Source organism: Lineus longissimus, chromosome 14 (assembly GCF_910592395.1).
Source record: "Lineus longissimus chromosome 14, tnLinLong1.2, whole genome shotgun sequence".
Lineage (NCBI taxonomy): Eukaryota > Metazoa > Nemertea > Pilidiophora > Heteronemertea > Lineidae > Lineus > Lineus longissimus.
Window position 1 is genome coordinate 16,651,867 of NC_088321.1, and position 20,747 is coordinate 16,672,613.

The 20,747-nt window shown below is 42.1% G+C and overlaps 1 long non-coding RNA gene across 2 annotated transcripts; it reads left to right on the forward strand.

The window, feature by feature from the left end:
- The first annotated feature begins 1,823 nt into the window (after positions 1–1,823).
- On the forward strand, positions 1,824–3,815 carry LOC135498806 (uncharacterized). Of its 2 annotated transcripts, XR_010449142.1 has the most exons (4): positions 1,824–1,969; positions 2,205–2,591; positions 2,829–2,961; positions 3,374–3,815. It is a non-coding gene; the product is annotated as an uncharacterized LOC135498806 (long non-coding RNA). The 2 variants fall into 2 exon arrangements; XR_010449141.1 differs by having other exon boundaries at positions 1,824–2,591.
- Positions 3,816–20,747: the final 16,932 nt, after the last annotated feature.

Genomic DNA, 20,747 nt, shown 5'->3' on the forward strand with positions numbered 1-20,747 from the left:
ATGCAATTTGAATTTCAGCAGACGTCGCGGTTTATCATAAGTTGTGTATCGGTGCTACGGAATTTATACGCTGCATGACACAAGGGCCTTAACGTCATCACAGTAGAAAACAATCGCATTGAATTTGGCCAAATCACAGGGCTCAGCCAGGCCTCTGCTTCTGGATATGATGATGTGATGGGGGTTAGGGTTCGTGAAACCTTGAAACCAGTGATAAACCTTGGAATCAGTCCTAAAAATGCATAAAAACATGAAAAAATGCCATTTGAACCTAAGGTGGTTACGAATCAATATTTGGAGCTTATTTTTACATGATCAGATCGGAATTTGACGGTAGTTTAGAAATCAGTCGCATATCCGATTCAATAATCTATATTTTAGAACAACCCAGTCATACCTCGCCTCCAGTGTACATTAGGTCTCGTTAGGGAGTTTTCCCCAAATGTACGCGATGACGACGTGCCCCCTTAACAGGACGCAACATCTATTTTAAAATGCGTTTCCAAAGTGAATGCATGAAGACAACCCATTTGTGTCGTATATCACTGGAAAAGCCCGATTCCCCTTATTCTGCAAGATGTTAAATCGGGCATTTTATTTCTTTAAATAAATCATAAGCGTCGCATTTGCTCCTAGCTCTGTTCACCATCCCAAATGACAATATTGCCAATTGGGCCGGACAAACACGAAAAACCCCAAATATTATACATTTCTTCCTGAATAATTCTTACAGTGACCATTCTCCCATGGAAGACAGTTGCTTACGCTACACAAAAATCAAAAAAAAATCGAGGGTCAACCATTGAACTTTTGAGATATGTTGAATTTTGCACAAATCAGCGAAAAACGCACCAACTGGCACTAGACTGCATTTCAACACGGGGCCGACGCACATCCCAAGTTCAGTGTACACATACGTCGGCAACAACAGTAAAATGCGTAGTTTCTTGTTAGCCGCCTATTGAGTAGCGCTCTAGGTTTCAGAAACTCCAAAAAAACATGTCTTTGCCAAAACAACTGCTGAATCAACACTGACATACTGTAAGGACCGAGAAATCAATGATTTTAGGAACTACTGTGAGGGGGCCGCGCATGAATAAAAAAAAAACACTCCCTAATGAGACCTCACTGATCTCCCAAATGTAGGCATGCACGTCACGACACGCCCACCACACACAAATATTATTTGGACTAGTTAGAAATATCACAGTTTCAACAAATTATTTGATAGTTAGTCCACATTTGGACACTAGACCTCGCGTTTCCCCGTCCACAAAGTCAAAGACCACTTCGAAAACCTTCAAAAAAAGCCCGTCCACTCATTGATCAAAATCACCCATCAAAATAATTTTTATTCTTTCGCTGACCCATTAAAAAGATTATAATGCATAATATACTGCAATTCCTTTTAAATATAATGAAAGACAAAGAAATGCCAGCCCACGAAACTTAGAGGGCCGCTGTCCACACTTTCGTCCGCGATTTATTTTTTCACACCAGGTGCGGCCATTTTGTTTTCCATATATGGCAAATGCGTCATAATTTATTCATTTATTGATACGAATGAATTGACGTTTTTGGTTTTGGAAATCCCCATTGAGTTCGCGCGCCGGTCACCGCACTGAATGACCTACCTTTTGTTTTAGCGCGCGATAATTAGTTCGCTTAGCTCTCGCAAGGATCCCAATTTTTTTCTCGAAAAACGAACATTCTACATGCAATGACGATGCTGCATAAATTATGCCATATATGGAAAACAAAATGGCCGCACCTGGTGTGAAAAAATAAATCGCCTTTCGTCCACAGTTTACACCTACCCCGTTAGTTCGCCATTAAACGACCTTGACCTCTTTTCGCTAACTTCTCAGTTTTCTGATTTTGTTTCTTGATAAGGGCTCTTTTGTTGCGATACTGTGCATATTTTACGGGAACAGGGACTAGACGGTAGTTAGGTACTAGGACTAGATAGGTATTTGTGTTCTCGTTGTTTTGACTGAAGTGCAGTTTCGAGTTTGCATTGTGATTGTCTATGCGAAGAAAGTGGTGTAGGCCTAGGCCTATCAGCACATGGAAATGGTGATCAAGGCGCTGTTAAAAAGTTCACAAATGTCTACAAAAACAGGTGTCCCTTTAGTCATGTTAGTCTCTTTTTGAAAATGTCCACAGACTCTGATTCCCTGAAGTTCCTTAGAAATTCATTCCAGAGTCTGGGTGAACTGACACTAAAGGCCTTGTCACAACCACAACGTTTGGCTACAGGCACGGCCATCAGCAATTGTTCAGCTGAACGAAGTGACCGCCCTGGTTTGTACACAGTCAGAAGATCCTTGATGTAGCTGGGAGCCTGGCCATTCAAGGCCTTGAATGGAAAGTCAGCAGCAGAACCTTGAACGGGACTGCACAGGCAGCCAATGAAAGTAATGGGGGAGGTTTTGGATGATGGGACGATCCATGTGCTTCCATATTGTGACGGCAACGGCTGCTGTGTCATCATCTTACGGCCCGAGGTACTTGGATCTACTTGAGAAGCGGTACCCGTTGTATGACGTCATAAGGCCGATGCTATATTAAATAATACCTCCATGGTCCAGGTAAGAATGATCTGTTATTGGTTTGTGTGACCCGGGCCTACTCGTGCAAGTTTCTCTTGACAATGCCACTGATACATTCCCCGGAGTGAAGGTTACCGAGGGTTAGGGTTAGGGTTGTCCTCTTCTGTACCGGCCTGAAGTGCCGTGAGCAGATGAAGGTCCAGAAGTGTGCCAGCATGCTTCATGGAAGGATAGTCACTGAATTATCACCTGTTGTTCTCTGAATTTCACTTTCAGACCCCCACCAGCTTCACCAGACCAGAGCGGGTTGTCCTCCTCTGTACCGGCCTGAAGTGCCTCGAGCAGATGAAGGTCCGGAAGTATGCCAGCATGCTTCATGGAAGGATAGTCACTGAATTCCCACCTGAAGGTATGCTGTAGACTAGCGTAAACAGTGCAAGTGATTACAGTTCATCTTCCACAGGATTGTGAAGCCATCAACCTTCAAGGTTCATTATCACCAAGCTGTCGGCTGCCCAGTCACCTTCCATCCAACAGTAGCAATTCCCATCATCAAACAGGACTTAAAAATATCACGCTATTCCCACTACAATCTTGACTGGACGTGAGTGAGCACACCTTGTTGCGTTCAGCTTTTGGCAGATCGATGCATTGTTAATGAATTGTGCGTAGGCATGGGTTATCACTGACTGAGCTTGAAACCAACTTTGTAAGATTCCTACATGTACACCAGGGATTTCAAGTTTGAAATGATCTGCAGGCCTTACTGCTTGTGTCTGTAATGGTTAAAATATTTCACCCTTGATTTCATATTCTTGCAGTGAGTCATGTGAACAGTGAAGGGATGTGCGCGCGAACTCTCAAGTACCTGAACGCAGTCCTCCTGGGAAAATGAATCCTGAACTGATGTTATCCCAAATGACACAACTGTTCCTTATCACGCCAAATCAGGGATCGTATCTGGCTGATTGTTGTTACTTCATCATTCACGATCTAAAGGATAAGATTAAGATGCAGCGTCACTTCCGGGTGTGTACAGCCCTGACAACTTGGTTCATGGAATGCATCACTGGGTTTGAACTGCTTGATCTACCAGAAGGTAACGCAGACTGAACTTGTGAGCTGCACCATCGCAGACATCATATTGGATTGATGTTTGTGATATATAACATGTACAATAGTCATTTTCTAACAAATTATATTCTACACTCTAAAAGTATGTATTGTTTCACTCACTACCAATATCATTTTTCCTGCACGTCATTTTGTTTTTGTTTTATTTTATTCCTGTATGTCCAGTCCCAGTCACAATTGACATACCCGTTGCTCTGCGTAAGCTGTGCTCAAACTCTGACCTGGTGCAGCTTAAACACGTGTTGTGTGCATAGCGCTGACATGTCAAAAGCAGACCTTGCTGTACTAACAGGAAGAACATTCCAATAGCTCAATTGTTTGTTGTATTCGGTGGACCTGGACAAGTGAAGATTTTAATGCCGCCCATATAGCCAATTGAAAGATATACCCAATTTGCACTGAAATACCCTGCATAACAAAAGAATATGATGCATCGAGTCAACTTGCGGGGGGTATAGCTCGAGTTGCTTCTAGTTCTACACCATTGTACCTGTTCAGCCTGAATATACACTTTGAACATAGTCGTTTTCCTTTGAAGCAACCTGAATAGGGAGCTCCACATCAGGAACATTTCAGCCTTTAAAGACAACCTACTCTCTTTGAGACACCTTGAATAGCTAGCTCCTGATCCAGTACATCTCACCCTTTGGAGAGAACAACTTACTATCTTTGAGACACCTTCAACAGCAAGCTCCTCATCCAGTACATCTCACCCTTTGAAAAGGAACAACCTACTGTCTTTTATACACCTTGAATAGCAAGCTCCTCATCTAGTACATCTTACTCTTTCGAGAGAACAACTTACTATCTTTGAGACACCTTGAATAGCCAGCTCCTGATCCAGTACATCTCACCCTTTGGAGAGAACAACTTACTTACTATCTTTGAGACACCTTCAACAGCAAGCTCCTCATCCAGTACATCTCACCCTTTGAAAAGGAACAACCTACTGTCTTTTATACACCTTGAATAGCAAGCTCCTCATCTAGTACATCTTACTCTTTCGAGAGAACAACTTACTATCTTTGAGACACCTTGAATAGCCAGCTCCTGATCCAGTACATCTCACCCTTTGGAGAGAACAACTTACTTACTATCTTTGAGACACCTTCAACAGCAAGCTCCTCATCCAGTACATCTCACCCTTTGGAGAGAACAACTTACTATCTTTGAGACACCTTGAATAGCTAGCTCCTCATCCAGTACATCTCACTCTTTGGAGAGAACAACTTACTATCTTTGAGACACCTTCAATAGCTAGCTCCTCATCCAGTACATCTTACTCTTTGGAGAGAACAACTTACTATCTTTGAGACACTTTCAATAGCAAGCTCCTCATCCAGTACATCTCACCCTTTGAAAAGAACAACCTACTGTCTTTTATACACCTTGAATAGCAAGCTCCTCATCCAGTACATCTCACTCTTTGGAGAGAACAACTTACTATCTTTGAGACACCTTCAATAGCTAGCTCCTCATCCAGTACATCTCACCCTTTGGAGAGAACAACTTACTATCTTTGAGACACCTTCAATAGCTAGCTCCTCATCCAGTACATCTCACTCTTTTGAGAGAACAACTTACTATCTTTGAGACACCTTCAATAGCTAGCTTCTCATCCAGTACATCTCACTCTTTGGAGAGAACAACTTACTATCTTTGAGACACCTTGAATAGCTAGCTCCTCATCCAGTACATCTCACTCTTTGAAGGGAACAACTTACTATCCTTTGAGACACCTTGAATAGCTAGCTCCTCATCCAGTACATCTCACCCTTTGGAGAGAACAACTTACTATCTTTGAGACACCTTCAATACCTACCTCCTCATCCAGTACATCTCACCCTTTGGAGAGAACAACTTACTATCTTTCAGACACATTCAATAGCTAGCTCCTCATCCAGTACATCTCACCCTTTGGAGAGAACAACTTACTATCTTTGAGACACCTTAAATAGCTAGCTCCTCATCCAGTACATCTCACCCTTTGGAGAGAACAACTTACTATCTTTGAGACACCTTCAATACCTACCTCCTCATCCAGTACATCTCACCCTTTGGAGAGAACAACCTACTGTCTTTTATACACCTTGAATAGCAAGCTCCTCATCCAGTACATCTCACTCTTTGGAGAGAACAACTTACTATCTTTGAGACACCTTCAATAGCTAGCTCCTCATCCAGTACATCTCACCCTTTGGAGAGAACAACTTATTATCTTTGAGACACCTTGAATAGCTAGCTCCTCATCCAGCACCCTTTGAAAAGAACAACCTACTGTCTTTTATACACCTTGAATAGGAAGCTCCTCATCCAGCACATCTCACTCTTTGGAGAGAACAACTTACTATCTTTGAGAAACCTTCAATAGCTAGCTCCTCATCCAGTACATCTCACTCTTTGGAGAGAACAACTTACATGTACTATCTTTGAGACACCTTCAATAGCTAGCTTCTCATCCAGTACATCTCACTCTTTGGAGAGAACAACTTACTATCTTTGAGACACCTTGAATAGCTAGCTCCTCATCCAGTACATCTCACTCTTTGAAGGGAACAACTTACTATCCTTTGAGACACCTTGAATAGCTAGCTCCTCATCCAGTACATCTCACCATTTGGAGAGAACAACTTACTATCTTTGAGACACCTTCAACAGCTAGCTCCTCATCCAGTACATCTCACCCTTTGGAGAGAACAACTTACAATCTTTGCGACACATTCAATAGCTACCTCCTCATCCAGTACATCTCACCCTTTGGAGAGAACATCCTACTGTCTTTGATACACCTTGAATAGCTAGCTCCTCATCCAGTACATCTCACCCTTTGGAGAGAACAACTTACTGTCTTTGAGACACCTTCAATACCTACCTCCTCATCCAGTACATCTCACCCTTTGGAGAGAACAACTTACTATCTTTCAGACACATTCAATAGCTAGCTCCTCATCCAGTACATCTCACCCTTTGGAGAGAACAACTTACTATCTTTGAGACACATTAAATAGCTAGCTCCTCATCCAGTACATCTCACCCTTTGGAGAGAACAACTTACTATCTTTGAGACACCTTCAATACCTACCTCCTCATCCAGTACATCTCACCCTTTGGAGAGAACATCCTACTGTCTTTGATACACCTTGAATAGCTAGCTCCTCATCCAGTACATCTCACCCTTTGGAGAGAACAACTTACTATCTTTGAGACACATTCAATAGCTAGCTCCTCATCCAGTATATCTCACCCTTTGGTGAGAACAACTTACTATCTTTGAGACACCTTGAATAGCCAGCTCCTGATCCAGTACATCTCACCCTTTGGAGAGAACAACTTACTTACTATCTTTGAGACACCTTCAACAGCAAGCTCCTCATCCAGTACATCTTACTCTTTGGAGAGAACAACTTACTATCTTTGAGACACCTTGAATAGCCAGCTCCTGATCCAGTACATCTCACCCTTTGGAGAGAACAACTTACTTACTATCTTTGAGACACCTTCAACAGCAAGCTCCTCATCCAGTACATCTCACCCTTTGGAGAGAACAACTTACTATCTTTGAGACACCTTGAATAGCTAGCTCCTCATCCAGTACATCTCACTCTTTGGAGAGAACAACTTACTATCTTTGAGACACCTTCAATAGCTAGCTCCTCATCCAGTACATCTTACTCTTTAGAGAACAACTTACTATCTTTGAGACACTTTCAATTGCAAGCTCCTCATCCAGTACATCTCACCCTTTGAAAAGAACCACCTACTGTCTTTTATACACCTTGAATAGCAAGCTCCTCATCCAGTACATCTCACTCTTTGGAGAGAACAACTTACTATCTTTGAGACACCTTCAATAGCTAGCTCCTCATCCAGTACATCTCACCCTTTGGAGAGAACAACTTACTATCTTCAAACACCTTCAATAGCTAGCTCCTCATCCAGTACATCTCACTCTTTGGAGAGAACAACTTACTATCTTTGAGACACCTTCAATAGCTAGCTTCTCATCCAGTACATCTCACTCTTTGGAGAGAACAACTTACTATCTTTGAGACACCTTGAATAGCTAGCTCCTCATCCAGTACATCTCATTCTTTGAAGGGAACAACTTACTATCCTTTGAGACACCTTGAATTGCTAGCTCCTCATCCAGTACATCTCACCATTTGGAGAGAACAACTTACTATCTTTGAGACACCTTCAATAGCTACCTCCTCATCCAGTACATCTCACCCTTTGGAGAGAACATCCTACTGTCTTTGATACACCTTGAATAGCTAGCTCCTCATCCAGTACATCTCACCCTTTGGAGGGAACAACTTACTATCTTTGAGACACCTTCAATACCTACCTCCTCATCCAGTACATCTCACCCTTTGGAGAGAACAACTTACTATCTTTCAGACACATTCAATAGCTAGCTCCTCATCCAGTACATCTCACCCTTTGGAGAGAACAACTTACTATCTTTGAGACACCTTAAATAGCTAGCTCCTCATCCAGTACATCTCACCCTTTGGAGAGAACAACTTACTATCTGTGAGACACCTTCAATACCTACCTCCTCATCCAGTACATCTCACCCTTTGGAGAGAACATCCTACTGTCTTTGATACACATTGAATAGCAAGCTCCTCATCCAGTACATCTCACCCTTTGAAAAGAACAACCTACTGTCTTTTATACACCTTGAATAGCAAGCTCCTCATCCAGTACATCTCACTCTTTGGAGAGAACAACTTACTATCTTTGAGACACCTTCAATAGCTAGCTCCTCATCCAGTACATCTCACCCTTTGGAGAGAACAACTTACTATCTTTGAGACACCTTGAATAGCTAGCTCCTCATCCAGCACCCTTTGAAAAGAACAACCTACTGTCTTTTATACACCTTGAATAGGAAGCTCCTCATCCAGCACATCTCACTCTTTGGAGAGAACAACTTACTATCTTTAATACACCTTGAATAGCTAGCTCCTCATCCAGTACATCTCACTCTTTGGAGAGAACAACTTACTATCTTTGAGACACCTTCAATAGCTAGCTTCTCATCCAGTACATCTCACTCTTTGGAGAGAACAACTTACTATCTTTGAGACACCTTGAATAGCTAGCTCCTCATCCAGTACATCTCACTCTTTGAAGGGAACAACTTACTATCCTTTGAGACACCTTGAATAGCTAGCTCCTCATCCAGTACATCTCACCATTTGGAGAGAACAACTTACTATCTTTGAGACACCTTCAACAGCTAGCTCCTCATCCAGTACATCTCACCCTTTGGAGAGAACAACTTACTATCTTTGAGACACCTTCAATAGCTACCTCCTCATCCAGTACATCTCACCCTTTGGAGAGAACATCCTACTGTCTTTGATACACCTTGAATAGCTAGCTCCTCATCAAGTACATCTCACCCTTTGGAGAGAACAACTTACTATCTTTGAGACACCTTCAATACCTACCTCCTCATCCAGTACATCTCACCCTTTGGAGAGAACAACTTACTATCTTTGAGACACATTCAATAGCTAGCTCCTCATCCAGTACATCTCACCCTTTGGAGAGAACAACTTACTATCTTTGAGACACCTTAAATAGCTAGCTCCTCATCCAGTACATCTCACCCTTTGGAGAGAACAACTTACTATATTTGATACACCTTGAATAGCTAGCTCCTCATCCAGTACATCTCACCCTTTGGAGAGAACAACTTACTATCTTTGATACACCTTGAATAGCTAGCTCCTCATCCAGTACATCTCACCCTTTGGAGAGAACATCCTACCTTCTTTGATACACCTTGAATAGCTAGCTCCTCATCCAGTACATCTCACCCTTTGGAGCGAACAACTTACTATCTTTGAGACACATTCAATAGCTAGCTCCTCATCCAGTACATCTCACCCTTTGGAGAGAACAACTTACTATCTTTGATACACCTTGAATAGCTAGCTCCTCATCCAGTTCATCTCACCCTTTGGAGAGAACATCCTACCTTCTTTGATACACCTTGAAAAGCTAGCTCCTCATCCAGTACATCTCACCCTTTGGAGCGAACAACTTACTATCTTTGAGACACATTCAATAGCTAGCTCCTCATCCAGTATATCTCACCCTTTGGAGAGAACAACTTACTGTCTTTCAGACACCTTCAATAGCTAGCTCCTCATCCAGTACATCTCACCCTTTGGAGAGAACAACTTACTGTCTTTCAGACACCTTCAATAGCAAGCTCCTCATCCAGTACATCTCACCCTTTGAAGATAACAACTTACTATCTTTGAGACACCTTGAATAGCTAGGTCCTCATCCAGCACATCTCAACCTTTGGAGAGAACAACTTACTATCTTTGAGACACCTTGAATAGCAAGCTCCTCATCCAGTACATCTCAACCTTTGGAGAGAACAACTTACTATCTTTGATACACCTTCAATAGCTAGCTCCTCATCCAGTACATCTCACCCTTTCAAAAGAACAACCTACTGTCTTTTATACACCTTGAATAGCAAGGTCCTCATCCAGTACATCTCACCCTTTGGAGAGAACAACTTACTATCTTTGAGACACCTTGAATAGCAAGCTCCTCATCCAGTACATCTCACCCTTTGAAAAGAGCAACCTACTGTCTTTTATACACCTTGAATAGCAAGCTCCTCATCCAGTACATCTCACCCTTTGAAAAGAACAACCTACTGTCTTTTATACACCTTGAATAGCTAGCTCCTCATCCAGTACATCTTACTCTTTGGAGAGAACAACTTACTATCTTTGATACACCTTGAATAGCTAGCTCCTCATCCAGTACATCTCACCCTTTGGAGAGAACATCCTACCTTCTTTGATACACCTTGAATAGCTAGCTCCTCATCCAGTACATCTCACCCTTTGGAGCGAACAACTTACTATCTTTGAGACACATTCAATAGCTAGCTCCTCATCCAGTACATCTCACCCTTTGGAGAGAACAACTTACTATCTTTGATACACCTTGAATAGCTAGCTCCTCATCCAGTACATCTCACCCTTTGGAGAGAACATCCTACCTTCTTTGATACACCTTGAATAGCTAGCTCCTCATCCAGTACATCTCACCCTTTGGAGCGAACAACTTACTATCTTTGAGACACATTCAATAGCTAGCTCCTCATCCAGTATATCTCACCCTTTGGAGAGAACAACTTACTGTCTTTCAGACACCTTCAATAGCTAGCTCCTCATCCAGTACATCTCACCCTTTGGAGAGAACAACTTACTGTCTTTCAGACACCTTCAATAGCAAGCTCCTCATCCAGTACATCTCACCCTTTGAAGATAACAACTTACTATCTTTGAGACACCTTGAATAGCTAGGTCCTCATCCAGCACATCTCAACCTTTGGAGAGAACAACTTACTATCTTTGAGACACCTTGAATAGCAAGCTCCTCATCCAGTACATCTCAACCTTTGGAGAGAACAACTTACTATCTTTGATACACCTTCAATAGCTAGCTCCTCATCCAGTACATCTCACCCTTTCAAAAGAACAACCTACTGTCTTTTATACACCTTGAATAGCAAGGTCCTCATCCAGTACATCTCACCCTTTGGAGAGAACAACTTACTATCTTTGAGACACCTTGAATAGCAAGCTCCTCATCCAGTACATCTCACCCTTTGAAAAGAGCAACCTACTGTCTTTTATACACCTTGAATAGCAAGCTCCTCATCCAGTACATCTCACCCTTTGAAAAGAACAACCTACTGTCTTTTATACACCTTGAATAGCTAGCTCCTCATCCAGTACATCTTACTCTTTGGAGAGAACAACTTACTATCTTTGAGACACCTTCAATAGCAAGCTCCTCATCCAGTACATCTCACTCTTTGGAGAGAACAACTTACTATCTTTGAGACACCTTCAATAGCTAGCTTCTCATCCAGTACATCTCACTCTTTGGAGAGAACAACTTACTATCTTTGAGACACCTTGAATAGCTAGCTCCTCATCCAGTACATCTCACCATTTGGAGAGAACAACTTACTATCTTTGAGACACCTTCAACAGCTAGCTCCTCATCCAGTACATCTCACCCTTTGGAGAGAACAACTTACTATCTTTGAGACACCTTCAATAGCTACCTCCTCATCCAGTACATCTCACCCTTTGGAGAGAACATCCTACTGTCTTTGATACACCTTGAATAGCTAGCTCCTCATCCAGTACATCTCACCCTTTGAAAAGAACAACCTACTGTCTTTTATACACCTTGAATAGCTAGCTCCTCATCCAGTACATCTTACTCTTTGGAGAGAACAACTTACTATCTTTGAGACACCTTCAACAGCAAGCTCCTCATCCAATACATCTCACCCTTTGAAGAGAACAACTTACTATCTTTGATACACTTTCAATAGCAAGCTCCTCATCCAGTACATCTCACCCTTTGAAGATAACAACTTACTATCTTTGAGACACCTTGAATAGCTAGCTCCTCATCCAGCACATCTCAACCTTTGGAGAGAACAACTTACTATCTTTGAGACACCTTGAATAGCTAACTTCTCATCCAGCACCCTTTGAAAAGAACAACCTACTGTCTTTTATACACCTTGAATAGGAAGCTCCTCATCCAGCACATCTCACTCTTTGGAGAGAACAACTTACTATCTTTGAGACACCTTCAATAGCTAGCTCCTCATCCAGTACATCTCACTCTTTGGAGAGAACAACTTACTATCTTTGAGACACCTTCAATAGCTAGCTTCTCATCCAGTACATCTCACTCTTTGGAGAGAACAACTTACTATCTTTGAGACACCTTGAATAGCTAGCTCCTCATCCAGTACATCTCACCATTTGGAGAGAACAACTTACTATCTTTGAGACACCTTCAACAGCTAGCTCCTCATCCAGTACATCTCACCCTTTGGAGAGAACAACTTACTATCTTTGAGACACCTTCAATAGCTACCTCCTCATCCAGTACATCTCACCCTTTGGAGAGAACATCCTACTGTCTTTGATACACCTTGAATAGCTAGCTCCTCATCAAGTACATCTCACCCTTTGGAGAGAACAACTTACTATCTTTGAGACACCTTCAATACCTACCTCCTCATCCAGTACATCTCACCCTTTGGAGAGAACAACTTACTATCTTTGAGACACATTCAATAGCTAGCTCCTCATCCAGTACATCTCACCCTTTGGAGAGAACAACTTACTATCTTTGAGACACCTTAAATAGCTAGCTCCTCATCCAGTACATCTCACCCTTTGGAGAGAACAACTCACTATCTTTGATACACCTTGAATAGCTAGCTCCTCATCCAGTACATCTCACCCTTTGGAGAGAACATCCTACTGTCTTTGATACACCTTGAATAGCTAGCTCCTCATCCAGTACATCTCACCCTTTGGAGCGAACAACTTACTGTCTTTGAGACACATTCAATAGCTAGCTCCTCATCCAGTATATCTCACCCTTTGGAGAGAACAACTTACTGTCTTTCAGACACCTTCAATAGCTAGCTCCTCATCCAGTACATCTCACCCTTTGGAGAGAACAACTTACTGTCTTTCAGACACCTTCAATAGCAAGCTCCTCATCCAGTACATCTCACCCTTTGAAGATAACAACTTACTATCTTTGAGACACCTTGAATAGCTAGCTCCTCATCCAGCACATCTCAACCTTTGGAGAGAACAACTTACTATCTTTGAGACACCTTGAATAGCAAGCTCCTCATCCAGTACATCTCAACCTTTGGAGAGAACAACTTACTATCTTTGATACACCTTCAATAGCTAGCTCCTCATCCAGTACATCTCACCCTTTCAAAAGAACAACCTACTGTCTTTTATACACCTTGAATAGCAAGGTCCTCATCCAGTACATCTCACCCTTTGGAGAGAACAACTTACTATCTTTGAGACACCTTGAATAGCTAGCTCCTCATCCAGTACATCTCACCCTTTGAAGATAACAACTTACTATCTTTGAGACACCTTGAATAGCTAGCTCCTCATCCAGTACATCTCATCCTTTGAAGAGAACAACCTACTGTCTTTTATAAACCTTGAATAGCAAGCTCCTCATCCAGTACATCTCACTCTTTGGAGAGAACAACTTACTATCTTTGAGACACCTTGAATAGCTAGCCCCTCATCCAGTACATCTCACCCTTTGAAAAGAACAACCTACTGTCTTTTTTACACCTTGAATAGGAAGCTCCTCATCCAGTACATCTCACTCTTTGGGGAGAACAACTTACTATCTTTGAGACACCTTCAATAGCTAGCTTCTCATCCAGTACATCTCACTCTTTGGAGAGAACAACTTACCATCTTTGAGACACCTTGAATAGCTAGCTCCTCATCCAGTACATCTCACTCTTTGGAGAGAACAACTTACTATCTTTGAGACACCTTGAATAGCTAGCTCCTCATCCAGTACATCTCACCCTTTGGAGAGAACAACTTACTATCTTTGAGACACCTTCAATAGCTAGCTCCTCATCCAGTACATCTCACCCTTTGGAGAGAACAACTTACTATCTTTGAGACACCTTGAATAGCTAGCTCCTCATCCAGTACATCTCACCCTTTGAAAAGAACAACCTACTGTCTTTTATACACCTTGAATAGCAAGCTCCTCATCCAGTACATCTCACCCTTTGAAAAGAACAACCTACTGTCTTTTATACACCTTGAATAGCTAGCTCCTCATCCAGTACATCTTACTCTTTGGAGAGAACAACTTACTATCTTTGAGACACCTTCAACAGCAAGCTCCTCATCCAATACATCTCACCCTTTGAAGAGAACAACTTACTATCTTTGATACACTTTCAATAGCAAGCTCCTCATCCAGTACATCTCACCCTTTGAAGATAACAACTTACTATCTTTGAGACACCTTGAATAGCTAGCTCCTCATCCAGCACATCTCAACCTTTGGAGAGAACAACTTACTATCTTTGAGACACCTTGAATAGCTAGCTCCTCATCCAGTACACCTCACCCTTTGGAGAGAACAACTTACTATCTTTGAGACACCTTGAATAGCTAGCTCCTCATCCAGTACACCTCACCCTTTGGAGAGAACAACTTACTATCTTTGAGACACCTTGAATAGCTAGCTCCTCATCCAGTACACCTCACCCTTTGGAGAGAACAACCTACTGTCTTTGTGACACCTTGAATAGCTAGCTCCTCATCCAGTACACCTCACCCTTTGGAGAGAACAACTTACTATCTTTGAGACACCTTGAATAGATAGCTTCTCATCCAGTGCACCTCACCCTTTGGAGAGAACAACTTACTATCTTTGAGACACCTTGAATAGCTAGCTCCTCATCCAGTACATCTCACTCTTTGGAGAGAACAACTTACTATCTTTGAGACACCTTCAATAGCTAGCTCCTCATCCAGTACATCTCACCCTTTGGAGAGAACAACTTACTATCTTTGAGACACCTTGAATAGCTAGCTCCTCATCCAGTACATCTCACCCTTTGAAAAGAACAACCTACTGTCTTTTTTACACCTTGAATAGGAAGCTCCTCATCCAGTACATCTCACTCTTTGGGGAGAACAACTTACTATCTTTGAGACACCTTCAATAGCTAGCTTCTCATCCAGTACATCTCACTCTTTGGAGAGAACAACTTACTATCTTTGAGACACCTTCAATAGCTAGCTTCTCATCCAGTACATCTCACTCTTTGGAGAGAACAACTTACCATCTTTGAGACACCTTGAATAGCTAGCTCCTCATCCAGTACATCTCACTCTTTGGAGAGAACAACTTACTATCTTTGAGACACCTTCAATAGCTAGCTCCTCATCCAGTACATCTCACTCTTTGGAGAGAACAACTTACTATCTTTGAGACACCTTCAATAGCTAGCTTCTCATCCAGTACATCTCACTCTTTGGAGAGAACAACTTACTATCTTTGAGACACCTTGAATAGCTAGCTCCTCATCCAGTACATCTCACCATTTGGAGAGAACAACTTACTATCTTTGAGACACCTTCAACAGCTAGCTCCTCATCCAGTACATCTCACCCTTTGGAGAGAACAACTTACTATCTTTGAGACACCTTCAATAGCTACCTCCTCATCCAGTACATCTCACCCTTTGGAGAGAACATCCTACTGTCTTTGATACACCTTGAATAGCTAGCTCCTCATCAAGTACATCTCACCCTTTGGAGAGAACAACTTACTATCTTTGAGACACCTTCAATACCTACCTCCTCATCCAGTACATCTCACCCTTTGGAGAGAACAACTTACTATCTTTGAGACACATTCAATAGCTAGGTCCTCATCCAGCACATCTCAACCTTTGGAGAGAACAACTTACTATCTTTGAGACACCTTAAATAGCTAGCTCCTCATCCAGTACATCTCACCCTTTGGAGAGAACATCCTACTGTCTTTGATACACCTTGAATAGCTAGCTCCTCATCCAGTACATCTCACCCTTTGGAGCGAACAACTTACTGTCTTTGAGACACATTCAATAGCTAGCTCCTCATCCAGTATATCTCACCCTTTGGAGAGAACAACTTACTGTCTTTCAGACACCTTCAATAGCTAGCTCCTCATCCAGTACATCTCACCCTTTGGAGAGAACAACTTACTGTCTTTCAGACACCTTCAATAGCAAGCTCCTCATCCAGTACATCTCACCCTTTGAAGATAACAACTTACTATCTTTGAGACACCTTGAATAGCTAGCTCCTCATCCAGCACATCTCAACCTTTGGAGAGAACAACTTACTATCTTTGAGACACCTTGAATAGCAAGCTCCTCATCCAGTACATCTCAACCTTTGGAGAGAACAACTTACTATCTTTGATACACCTTCAATAGCTAGCTCCTCATCCAGTACATCTCACCCTTTCAAAAGAACAACCTACTGTCTTTTATACACCTTGAATAGCAAGGTCCTCATCCAGTACATCTCACCCTTTGGAGAGAACAACTTACTGTCTTTGAGACACCTTGAATAGCTAGCTCCTCATCCAGTACATCTCACCCTTTGAAGATAACAACTTACTATCTTTGAGACACCTTGAATAGCTAGCTCCTCATCCAGTACATCTCATCCTTTGAAGAGAACAACCTACTGTCTTTTATAAACCTTGAATAGCAAGCTCCTCATCCAGTACATCTCACTCTTTGGAGAGAACAACTTACTATCTTTGAGACACCTTGAATAGCTAGCCCCTCATCCAGTACATCTCACCCTTTGAAAAGAACAACCTACTGTCTTTTTTACACCTTGAATAGGAAGCTCCTCATCCAGTACATCTCACTCTTTGGGGAGAACAACTTACTATCTTTGAGACACCTTCAATAGCTAGCTTCTCATCCAGTACATCTCACTCTTTGGAGAGAACAACTTACCATCTTTGAGACACCTTGAATAGCTAGCTCCTCATCCAGTACATCTCACTCTTTGGAGAGAACAACTTACTATCTTTGAGACACCTTGAATAGCTAGCTCCTCATCAAGTACACCTCACCCTTTGGAGAGAACAACTTACTATCTTTGAGACACCTTCAATAGCTAGCTCCTCATCCAGTACATCTCACCCTTTGGAGAGAACAACTTACTATCTTTGAGACACCTTGAATAGCAAGCTCCTCATCCAGTACATCTCACCCTTTGAAAAGAACAACCTACTGTCTTTTATACACCTTGAATAGCAAGCTCCTCATCCAGTACATCTCACCCTTTGAAAAGAACAACCTACTGTCTTTTATACACCTTGAATAGCTAGCTCCTCATCCAGTACATCTTACTCTTTGGAGAGAACAACTTACTATCTTTGAGACACCTTCAACAGCAAGCTCCTCATCCAATACATCTCACCCTTTGAAGAGAACAACTTACTATCTTTGATACACTTTCAATAGCAAGCTCCTCATCCAGTACATCTCACCCTTTGAAGATAACAACTTACTATCTTTGAGACACCTTGAATAGCTAGCTCCTCATCCAGCACATTTCAACCTTTGGAGAGAACAACTTACTATCTTTGAGACACCTTGAATAGCTAGCTCCTCATCCAGTACACCTCACCCTTTGGAGAGAACAACTTACTATCTTTGAGACACCTTGAATAGCTAGCTCCTCATCCAGTACACCTCACCCTTTGGAGAGAACAACTTACTATCTTTGAGACACCTTGAATAGCTAGCTCCTCATCCAGTACACCTCACCCTTTGGAGAGAACAACCTACTGTCTTTGTGACACCTTGAATAGCTAGCTCCTCATCCAGTACACCTCACCCTTTGGAGAGAACAACTTACTATCTTTGAGACACCTTGAATAGCTAGCTTCTCATCCAGTGCACCTCACCCTTTGGAGAGAACAACTTACTATCTTTGAGACACCTTGAATAGCTAGCTCCTCATCCAGTACATCTCACTCTTTGGAGAGAACAACTTACTATCTTTGAGACACCTTCAATAGCTAGCTCCTCATCCAGTACATCTCACCCTTTGGAGAGAACAACTTACTATCTTTGAGACACCTTGAATAGCTAGCTCCTCATCCAGTACATCTCACCCTTTGAAAAGAACAACCTACTGTCTTTTTTACACCTTGAATAGGAAGCTCCTCATCCAGTACATCTCACTCTTTGGGGAGAACAACTTACTATCTTTGAGACACCTTCAATAGCTAGCTTCTCATCCAGTACATCTCACTCTTTGGAGAGAACAACTTACTATCTTTGAGACACCTTCAATAGCTAGCTTCTCATCCAGTACATCTCACTCTTTGGAGAGAACAACTTACCATCTTTGAGACACCTTGAATAGCTAGCTCCTCATCCAGTACATCTCACTCTTTGGAGAGAACAACTTACTATCTTTGAGACACCTTGAATAGCTAGCTCCTCATCCAGTACATCTCACCCTTTGGAGAGAACAACTTACTATCTTTGAGACACCTTGAATAGTTAGCTCCTCATCCAGTACATCTCACCCTTTGGAGAGAACATCCTACTGTCTTTGATACACCTTGAATAGCTAGCTCCTCATCCAGTACATCTCACCCTTTGGAGAGAACAACTTACTATCTTTGAGACACCTTGAATAGCTAGCTCCTCATCCAGTACATCTCACCCTTTGGAGAGAACATCCTACTGTCTTTGATACACCTTGAATAGCTAGCTCCTCATCCAGTACATCTCACCCTTTGGAGAGAACAACTTACTATCTTTGAGACACCTTCAATACCTACCTCCTCATCCAGTACATCTCACCCTTTGGAGAGAACAACTTACTATCTTTGAGACACATTCAATAGCTAGCTCCTCATCCAGTACATCTCACCCTTTGGAGAGAACAACTTACTATCTTTGAGACACCTTCAATAGCTAGCTCCTCATCCAGTACATCTCACCCTTTGGAGAGAACAACTTACTATCTTTGTGACACCTTCAATACCTACCTCCTCATCCAGTACATCTCACCCTTTGAAGAGAACATCCTACTGTCTTTGATACAACTTGAATAGCTAGCTCCTCATCCAGTACATCTCACCCTTTGGAGAGAACAACTTACTATCTTTGAGACACCTTCAATTGCTAGCTCCTCATCCAGTATATCTCACCCTTTGGAGAGAACAACTTACTGTCTTTGAGACACCTTCAATAGCTAGCTCCTGATCCAGTACATCTCACCCTTCAGAGAGAACAACTTACTATCTTTGAGACACCTTCAATAGCTAGCTCCTGATCCAGTACATCTCACCATTTGAAGAGAACAACCTACTGTCTTTGAGACACCTTGAATAGCAAGCTCCTCATCCAGTACATCTTACTCTTTGGAGAGAACAACTTACTATCTTTGAGACACCTTCAACAGCAAGCTCCTCATCCAGTACATCTCACCCTTTGAAGAGAACAACTTACTATCTTTGATACACTTTCAATAGCAAGCTCCTCATCCAGTACATCTCACCCTTTGAAGATAACAACTTACCATCTTTGAGACACCTTGAATAGCTAGCTCCTCATCCAGCACATCTCAACCTTTGGAAAGAACAACTAACTATCTTTGAGACACCTTGAATAGCTAGCTCCTCATCCAGTACATCTCACCCTTTGGAGAGAACAACTTACTATCTTTGAGACACCTTGAATAGCTAGCTCCTCATCCAGTACATCTCACCCTTTGGAGAGAACAACTTACTATCTTTGAGACACCTTGAATAGCTAGCTCCTCATCCAGTACACCTCACCCTTTGGAGAGAACAACTTACTATCTTTGAGACACGTTGAATAGCTAGCTCCTCATCCAGTTCATCTCACCCTTTGGAGAGAACAACTTACTATCTTTGAGACACCTTGAATAGCTAGCTCCTCATCCAGTACATCTCACCCTTTCAAAAGAACAACCTACTGTCTTTTATACACCTTGAATAGCAAGCTCTTCATCCAGTACATCTCACTCTTTGGAGAGAACAACTTACTATCTTTGAGACACCTTCAATAGCTAGCTCCTCATCCAGTACATCTCACCCTTTGGAAAGAACAACTTACCATCTTTGAGACACCTTGAATAGCTAGCTCCTCATCCAGTACATCTCACTCTTTGGAGAGAACAACTTACTATCTTTGAGACACCTTGAATAGCTAGCTCCTCATCCAGTACATCTCACCCTTTGGAGAGAGCAACCTACTGTCTTTGAAAGACCTTCAATAGCTAGCTCTTCTTCAGTACATCTCACCCTTTGAAGAGAGCAACCTATTGTCTTTGAGACACCTTGAATAGCTAGCTCCTGATCCAGTACATCTCACCCTTTGGAGAGAACATCCTACTCTCTTTGATACACCTTGAATAGCTAGCTCCTTATCCAGTACATCTCACCCTTTGGAGAGAACAACTTACTATCTTTGAGACACCTTCAACAGCTAGCTCCTCATCCAGTACATCTCACTCTTTGGAGAGAACAACTTACTATCTTTACCTGATACACCTTGAATAGCTAGCTCCTTATCCAGTACATCTCACCCTTTGGAGAGAACAACTTACTATCTTTGAG